Source organism: Uranotaenia lowii, chromosome 1 (genome assembly GCF_029784155.1).
Source record: "Uranotaenia lowii strain MFRU-FL chromosome 1, ASM2978415v1, whole genome shotgun sequence".
Taxonomy (NCBI): Eukaryota; Metazoa; Arthropoda; class Insecta; order Diptera; family Culicidae; genus Uranotaenia; species Uranotaenia lowii.
Window position 1 is genome coordinate 42897983 of NC_073691.1, and position 9490 is coordinate 42907472.

The window sequence follows — 9490 nt, forward strand, 5'->3', positions numbered from 1 at the left end:
TGCACTGGACAGCAGATAGTACGATTTTGCTTGGCTGAGAGGTTCAAAATCGTGGCAATAATCATTTTCCCGTTCATTATTTAAACTGTTTTGCTTTCAGCCAAAACAGCTGTTTAATGTTTTGACAACAACGTTGAGAGTTGGTGAACTTCTCGCAAAACTGACTTTCTTCTTAGGGCGACTCCGTCCGTTTTTCGAGCGAACCTAGGTTGCCTCTAGAGCAATAAATGAGCACGATGACAGCAGTTAGAGCGAACCTAGACAACGACGATGACGAGATCTCAAACCTCGCCGAATTGTTTTACGACGTTTCTTCAAATATTGGAGGGATAGCCAGCGCTGATTGTGTTTCATCACTGGGACGCATCGATCTTGGCACTTAGGAGGCCTCAAAGCCCCTCGACTCAGTCACGCAGTTTCCAGCCAGCGTTTTCAGCCGTCCCAGCCCTGAGTTCGGTAGTGGCAATGAGGTCCTCCAGCCTACTTTTCCAGGCAAGTACTCATATTCTTCTGGAACACTTTCCTTGTGTGATGAAATTTCAACCAATCACAGATTCTACAATGGCCAGCAACACTTTCGGGTTTCTTCATGGGCTTCAACACCAGGGCGCATCGATTTGAGCTTTTTGGAGACCCCGGAGCCCTTCGACTCAGTCGCGCTGTTTCCAGCCAGCGTCATCAGTCGTCCTGGCCCTGAGTTCGTTGGCCGGTTCTCCAGATCGCTTTTACAGGCAAGTACCCCATTACGACCAAACCATCTTACTTGCGTTCCCAGTTTCCGCTTTACCACAGATCCATCTCGCAAAATCATCCGTACGACGCTCCTGCTACGATCTCTACAGGGTTTTCAGCTCCGGGGCGCAACGAATTGGGAATTACGGAGACCCCTGAGCCCTTCGACTCAGTCGCGCTGTTTCCTGCCTGCGTCAACAGTCGTCCCGGCCCTGAGTTCGTCTGTGGCGAAGGGGTTCTCCAGCCTGCAGTTTCAGGCAAGTATGCTGTGGATGGTCGGTCCCGTCTTACACCCGAATCGTCTGACTCCATCAGTTTCCTCTATCAGAATGTTGGCGGTGTAAATTCGTGTGTTGTCGATTACCTGCTTGCTACATCGTGCTCCAGCTATGACATCATCGCCTCCACTGAAACATGGCTGAACGAACGCACGCTTTCCAGTCAGGACTATGCAGTCTTTCGATGCGACCGTAGTTCATTAAACAGCAGAAAGTCAACCGGAGGTGGAGTGTTATTGCTGTGAAAACTGAACTTCCATCTATGCTAATCGAAGACAATTCGAAGACAATTTTACTTGTGCGTAGTGTACGTGCCTCCCGATCGTTCCGGAGACCAGATGTTAGCTGAATCTTTCTCGCGCTGCCTAACCAAAGTTAGCTCTATGTGCTCTCCTGAAGATGACATACTCGTTATTGGTGATTTCAACTTGCCCGGTCTGAAATGGTGTTCTTCGCGAAGTGGCTTTCTGTTTCCGGACCCCGTACGTTTTTCGTTTTCGGCATCCTCCAACATCTTCTTAGATAGCTTAAGTACAGCGACTCTGCGTCAAATCAAAAATATCGAAAATGAAAACGGCCGCTTGCTCGACCTCTGCTTTGTCAACGAAGGGTTTAGAAATCCAACAATCGATTTATCTCCTGCTCCCCTTGTTAAGCCTGTTCCACATCACCCCGCCTTAGTGATCTCACTCGATGTTGCCATTATATTTGCTCCCGCAGAACAAACAAGATCCTTCTATCATGATTTCAAGAATGCCGACTTTGTAGCTATCTCCCTCGTTCTGGATTCAATTAATTGGGCAGATGAACTAGATTTCTCTGATCCTAACGCAGCTGCCGAAAATTTTTCGAATATCCTTAGCTACACTATCGATCACCATGTGCCTAAACGCAGCGTCGATGATGATCTACGAACTCCCTGGGTTACTAAAGAACTGCGGCGACAGAAAATTGCTCTCCGAAACTACCATAACCACAAGTGCCTCATCACGAAAAGGGAACACCGCAAACTGAACTCTGCTATAAGAAAGCCAGAAAATGTTGCTACCTAACTTATCTGAACCGGTCACAGCGAAATTTCAAAAGTAGACCGAAGTCGTTCTGGAAGTATGTCAAAAACTAGCGAAAAGAATCCGGACTTCCGTCCCACATGTACCTGGACGGCGATATTGCTAGCACTGACCCTGGAATCTGTAATCTGTTCGCTGAGAAATTTTCGAGCATTTTCACAAGCGGGTCCATCTCTTCAGAACAACTGACCAGGGCTGTGAGTAATGTCTTACCTCTAGGCTCTTCTCTAAATGGTATTCTCGTTGACGATGCAGCTATCTTAAAAGCAACCACCAAACTCAAAAACTCTACTTCTTGTTAAGGTGTACAGGTTATTATATCCCAGTTACCCACTGGGCCCATAACCTGTTAAGATGGATAGGTTACGACATCCCAATTAACCACTGGGCCCATAACCTGTAGAGATTTCTAGAGTAATCGATTAAAAACGCGATTTGAAACTCTTGTTTAAGGTGATTTTATTTGAGACAAACAGAGTATAGCTTAAAACTAGATCAGTTACATTAGTGATGTTTGTATTTATTTTATGCACTTTCTTCTCGGTGTGCCTATTTCTGATTTGAAGAACCATGAACATTTAATCCAGTTGTCCACTACATTGTATCAAACATTGTATCCAATCTCGTGCAATGTTCCGTGCAAGTTGTCCGTTTGACAGATGACAGCTGACATATGAAGTCTCCACGAAATGCGCAGGGTGTTTTTTGTAGAATGTCAAATTGATGTTGTGTGCAATTCACTCGACTTGCATATAATCGCTAGTTCCCGAGTGAAATGATTTCTCAACACTTCTAAGGGCCCGGATGGAATACCAGCTACTTTTTTGAAACGGTTTATGCCGCATCTGCTAACACCTATCAGGCATATATTTCAAGCATCGCTGGATGGCGCAATCTTCCCCGCTTTGTGGAAAGAAGCATATATGTTTCCTGTTTACAAAAAAGGGAGATAAGAAGGATATTAACAATTACCGTGGTATCTCAGCTCTGCTATTGCAAAACTGTTTGAGCTGGTTGTGTTGGATCCCATTTTTTCATTCTGCAAGCACCACTTTTCAAACGATCAGCACGGTTTCATGCCTAAACGGTCAACTACCACAAATTTACTAACGTTCACATCTTTTGTACAAGAAAGTTATGCCAGGAAGACCCAAACTGATGCTATTTACACAGATCTGTCTGCTGCATTTGATAAAGTAAACCACGAGATTGCTCTCGCAAAGCTAGGTCGCTTGGGCTTCTGTGGACCATTACTGGAGTGGTTTCGGAGTTACTTAACGGGACGAAAGTTGTCCGTTCATACTGGAGAATCCTTCTCGTGACAGTTTCTTGGCTCTTCCGGAGTGCCGCAAGGAAGCCATTTAGGACCAATAAGTTTTGTCATCTATTTTAATGATGTTCTGTCGCTTCTCGATGGCCCAAAACTCGCTTATGCCGATGATTTGAAACTGTATCACACCATCAATGGTAGAGACGACATCGATTTCCTGCAACGGCAGTTCAACATTTTTGCTGACTGGTGCGACAACAATTGCCTACCGCTAAATCGTAGTAAATGCTCGATCATAACTTTTTCTCGCAAGCGACACCCTCTTTATGCTGAGTACATTTTCGGGGATGAAATAATTTCCCGGGTTGACCAAATCAATGATCCGGGTATTATTCTCGATCAACGGCTTGAGTTTAAGACTCACGCGAACTACGTTAGCTTAGCTTAGCTTGATTGACTACTCACATCCACCTGAATCATTGAAACCGAAATGCTTCATTATCAATAATTACAAAATGATTTTCACTGAACGAGTTTGTTTATTTTAATATTAAGTTAATGACATTACTGTATGATTCTCTTTTTTTAAACAAATGCATTTCGAAAACCATGATCGCAGGCGTGGCTCAGTAGAATGAATTCCACATCGCCAATGGTTGCTACTCCGTGATTGACCGAGGCCATAAATTTTGTTCAGAGGTCAAATGAATGGTGCTTGGGACTAGCAACTCATTCACACTGCACAAAACTGATGCTCTCTCTTTGGACGTCAATAACGGCGCCGGCCACGTCCTAGTAGTCAATGGATAGATTGGAAGAAAGAGAAGGGGATGAAAGAAATAAATTTGTGCTTTAGGACCGAGGTCACCTCTGCATCCTAGCAAACAATTTTGTTTTGGAAAGTGGGTGGAAGGATATGATTAGGACACACTTTTGACCAGTGCGATTTAATTTTTCACTCCTATTCTTGACACTATTATTTATGGACATTTTCAACTGAAACCCTAAATTATTACCACATTTATTCGTTTTTCGAATGGTTTCCGATACATGTCTTCTTCTATTTTATTGACTGAACTCTAAAAATTATCATTACATATTGCTATGGTTTTTTACTTTTGATCAACATTAATATGAAATAAATTTTGTTTCTTGATTGTCGGTGTACTAGGTTATTTGCATATTGAACACTGTCATGCTTCTAATAGTTCAACTTCTTGCTAAGCTTTTAAAAATATGAATTCAATAAAACTCCTTCATGTGTCATAATAGCGCAATTAATTCTTCAATTGCTCACCTGCCAATGTGTTATTTTAATTTGCAATCTTAGATTTTAAATATAAAGGCGTAGTTCTAAAGACAGTATATTTATCGGTTTATCATGGTACCTGAAAACTAATTGAATAATTAAAACAAAAAAATTACTTTGCGGTTGCCGTATGTGTTTGAAATCTGTAGTTTTAGCATTAATGAACATTTAACATTTTCGAAATAATATTACATAACTTTTGAATCAAAATGTATATTTTGTGAAAAAATTATGAAAAATAAACGAAAAGCAAAACCCAGCATTATAATTGTTTCTCTCAGTCTACACAATATTTTAATGATAGAAACGTCAAAAAAAAAAAAATTCATATTCAAATGATCATTATACCTAGCAACCTGTTATTTTATTCTATTTTGAAATTTTAAACAAATCATTAGTGTCCAAATCTCAAATTAAATATTTTCGTTAAGAATATTTAAAACATGAGTTGATATCCATTCTGAAAGGAAATTATTGAGTTTCTGTATTTAGTTCTAAAAACTTGAATTTTTATTCTGATTAAACAAGCTATTGATCGAACTCTTTATTTCATTTTTACCTTTTTTGCTTATCTATGTTCGTTCATTATATATTTGCTAATTAAGGTTGATTCCGAAATTTAAAATGTAATTGTGTTTTACATATTAAGATTTTCAACTTGTTTCTCATTTTTTTCATTTTAAAATTGACAAATTAACTACTAATAATTTTGTTATTCGAACCGAGATTCATACATAGCAGAAGAAAATCTGCAATATTGAATGAAAATGGCAATAATGGCATTATCTCACCATCCTATCTGAACATTACTGCTTTAAATGTGTTAAACTACAATAGCTTACATCTTTCAATTAGTTCCAACAGTTGTATTTGTTTTATCGCCCTCCAGAAAACATGAAGCTTCGTGTTATGACATAAGGTAACCCAAAATAAAAACAATATTTGTTTATTACACCCCTAGAAACACACATACAAACACACACACACACACACACACACACACACACACACACACACACACACACACACACACACACACACACACAACTCTGGATCACCCTCTAAACAAAACATATTATTTTAGTTAACATTACAAACTACAGTTACAATTACAATTCCTTAAACCCTTGTTGACGAGAAAAGCAACTACATACTAGCTCGATATTCAACTTCGATTAACGACGAACATTTTCACTGACAAAAATCCAATAAGAAAATCTCCTTCCACCATGCTGACTTCATGCAACATACAATGTTGCATTCAACAGCTACCGTACTACTTTTTCCGACGTAACGCGCGATACATCCGTTATTATTTTTAATCTTCTTCTCAATAGTAAATAGCATTAAAACTTTTTTTAAACATTTTTTTCAACAATTCCAAAATTATTTTTGCTTGCAGTTTAACATTTACCTTTTTATGACTGAGAATTGATACAAAAGTAGGAGCTCCGGAGGGAATTAATAAATATTCCAGCCAACTTCGATTACGAAATCATCATGAGTGAACAAGATAGGATAACACATTTTATTTCCAGATTATCTGGCTGGCCATCACTGTTTATCATACACTAACAGATAATAAAAAAAAATTACTCGCCAGATGGCAGTAAAAATTTTAAGAGCTGAAAATTTTCTATGCTAAAATCAGTTCTAGGGTTACCACTCTTCCCCGAAATAAATACGTATTGAAAAAGATGTTTATTATATATTTCCACCGAGGCTAGCATGTAAATAAGAACTAACAATTGTATAAGATTTGCAACATCAATTCTTGAAAAATATTTTTGATGACTATCGAAAGAAATTTTAAACCAATGTAACGCCAATACGTAAAAAATTTACTAGGTAATACATTAAAAAATAAATATAATTTTATAAAAACAATTACTAATAAAGTTATTCAACTAAATTTCAAAATGTACTTATCTTGTATGGCGCATTCCGTTTTATCCATCGATGTATCATTTGGAATTTTGTTAGTGGAAATACAAATGCGAGATCTTGCACATAAGTAACCCTAACGTTAGCTAGGATCAGAACCTCTGGATAAAACTAATTCAGCGCCATCTCCATTTATTTCCAGTTCGATTTTTTTCGATGCTTTGAAAGCATCATCTCGTCATCAACAGACCCAATTTGAAAAACTTCGATTACAAATTACACAAAACTCATCACATTCCATTCGTCAACTTTACGTTTAAAAGAATCACGATCACTTCATTTACCGATATCACAAAATAAAAACTTTTTTTAGGTCGCTTTAAGGGGATAAAAATAACTTCGAATTGAAGTCGAAAGGAAACGCGTTCACCACCAAGCAGAGTTGCCAAACCTCCTTTAAGACTCACGCGAACTACGTTGTAGACAAAGCCTCCAGAAATCTTAGTTTCTTGTTTCGCGTGGCTAAAGAATTTAAAGATGTGTACTGCTTAAAAAGCTTATATTGCAGCCTAGTCCGTTCCGTTCCTGATGAGTATGCCTCCGTTGTCTGGTGCCCTTAACACCAGAATGGAGTTGAACGAATCGAGGCTATCCAGCAGCGCTTCATGCGATATGCCCTTCGACACCTGAACTGGCAAGATCCTTTTCGTTTGCCCAGTTATGAGAATCGTTGCCGCCTGATGGACTTAGACACGCTTCAAGTTCGAAGAAACGCTACACGTGCTTTGATCGTTGCGGATCTCCTTACATCGAGGATTGACTATCCCTCGCTGCTGGAAGCTATTTCTCTCAACGTGCGACCGCGAGGATTGAGAAACCAGAATCTGCAACTCTATGTTCCCGTTCGGCTGAATAATTATGGGGCTAACAGCGCTCTTATAGGCATCCTAAAAACCTTCAACCGTTTTTCGGAGTACTTTGCCTTCGACGTTCCCAGAAATGTTTTCCTTAGAAAAATATTGGACAAGTCAAGATTTACTTAGATTTATGTCAATTTATATATGTAACCTATAATTAAGTTATCATTAGGATGTAAAATTGATCCGTTGATTTTTATACAATAAACAATCACCTTGAACCTAGGTTGCCTCTGGTTTGCCTCCAGGTGAAGAAAAATACGGTATAAGATTGCGCTGTTGTTGATATGTGGTGTCATACAAGGCCCAAGACCTTCTTTTAGCTTGAAAAGTTTTGTTGACTATCTTTTTCTCTCCGTTCATTATCTTTCTTTATTCGTATTAGATCGCGCATGATTTGCGAGATTTCGCAACAATTTCAGCGTTCAAAATTTGAAGTTGTTAACGCATTGAAACGAACCTGGGGCAACAAAAGATAGCATGTTTTGCTGATTCTTCCGTTTCTACGCACTGTGGAAAATAAAGCTTAGTTCTTTTAGAAATGGGACAGTTACGAATGCGTGTATCTCAAAAACCTTTTGTTTGATCTAAATACTTTCTATGAAGTAAATGAAGATAATCTTATGATAATTCATGAAAAAATTTGAAAAAAATTATTTATCGTTTTTTTGTAAGAATAAATTCTACTTTACTCTTGCTACCTCCCATCGGCCAGCGCACACTTTTTTCAGTCATTATATTGATCAGTTTTTTAAACTTATACTTCGTCTAATCTGTATTTTAGGTGGCTACATCCTCCTCCTTCAATTTCTGCTACTTTTTGGACCAATACTTATTTTTTAAAAGAAACTGAGGGCAATTTGGTGGATCCAGCTGTTTGGAAATTAACAAATTTGATTATTTTTGATCCACTTTATGAGCGTTTTTAATGGAATTTCTGCTGGCAAAATCTGACAATAACGAAGTAAAACCATCATGAGATTGAACTTAAAGTATAATCGGTTAGTATAGATCGTAGGTTGCGAAGGGTACATAAAAGATTACTCTTTTTAGGCTTTTAAAAACAGCGAAAACCATAGTTTACGTTTTGAAAATTGTTGTTTTTTTTTCACAGGAGCAGAATTTTGGCAAATCATTATATTTTATACAAATTAACCAGCAAATACATACTTTAATATACACGGGACCTTGCCACGAGCAGACATGGTATAGGATTCAAACGCTGGAATTTATTTAAAATAGTGTATTTTATAAGTTTTTTCGTTCATCAGAAATCATCTGTCCCATAGCTTTGGAACCGGCTATACAGCTTACGAGCTGTGGAATTTGCAAGAAATTGTTGTTCGTGGTTAGGTTTGAATGACGCAATACCAGACAACACTTTCAGCGTGTCGGAAAATCGAAATTTTGGAAATTTCAGCGATCTACCCTTAGTTTTTCGCTTATTGAAAATTCAAAATGCTGGTATGAGACTTGACTTCCCTGATAACCCTTAGCCGTAGTTGCCGATCATATGCTTCACCCCAATGCTTGATTTGAACTTTGTGAACATTTTTGACAGTATTTGCATACTTTTTCACCACTCACACACAATAATTCTACGAATAATCAACGGTTTTGTCAGCTATCAATTTGATAATGATGGGTTTTCAATGAAACTGTGCAAAATTAATTTTTCCTTTTTCTCTTGCATCGTAAATATCTCAAAATCGCGTAAATTTTAAATTCTGAAAAAATAGGTCGGATAGTTCTTTTTACAGGCAACAAAACGCTATCAAAATTTTGAATGTCCGATTACTAGTAAACGAGCTATTAGCAAATGAAAGTGTCCCATTTCTAAAAGAACTAAGCTTTATGGCGAGCTGATAGGCTTAAACTGATGAAGGTATTGCTTGAAGCACCCATGACCCAAAGGAACTGCGTCAGGAAGAAGTTGACCTCTCAATACTTCCGATTTGCCCAGTCTGAAAGTCGCGGGATTAGCCTATGCACCCATCATGCGTTGTTCGATGCGTCCCATTTCTCCTGCC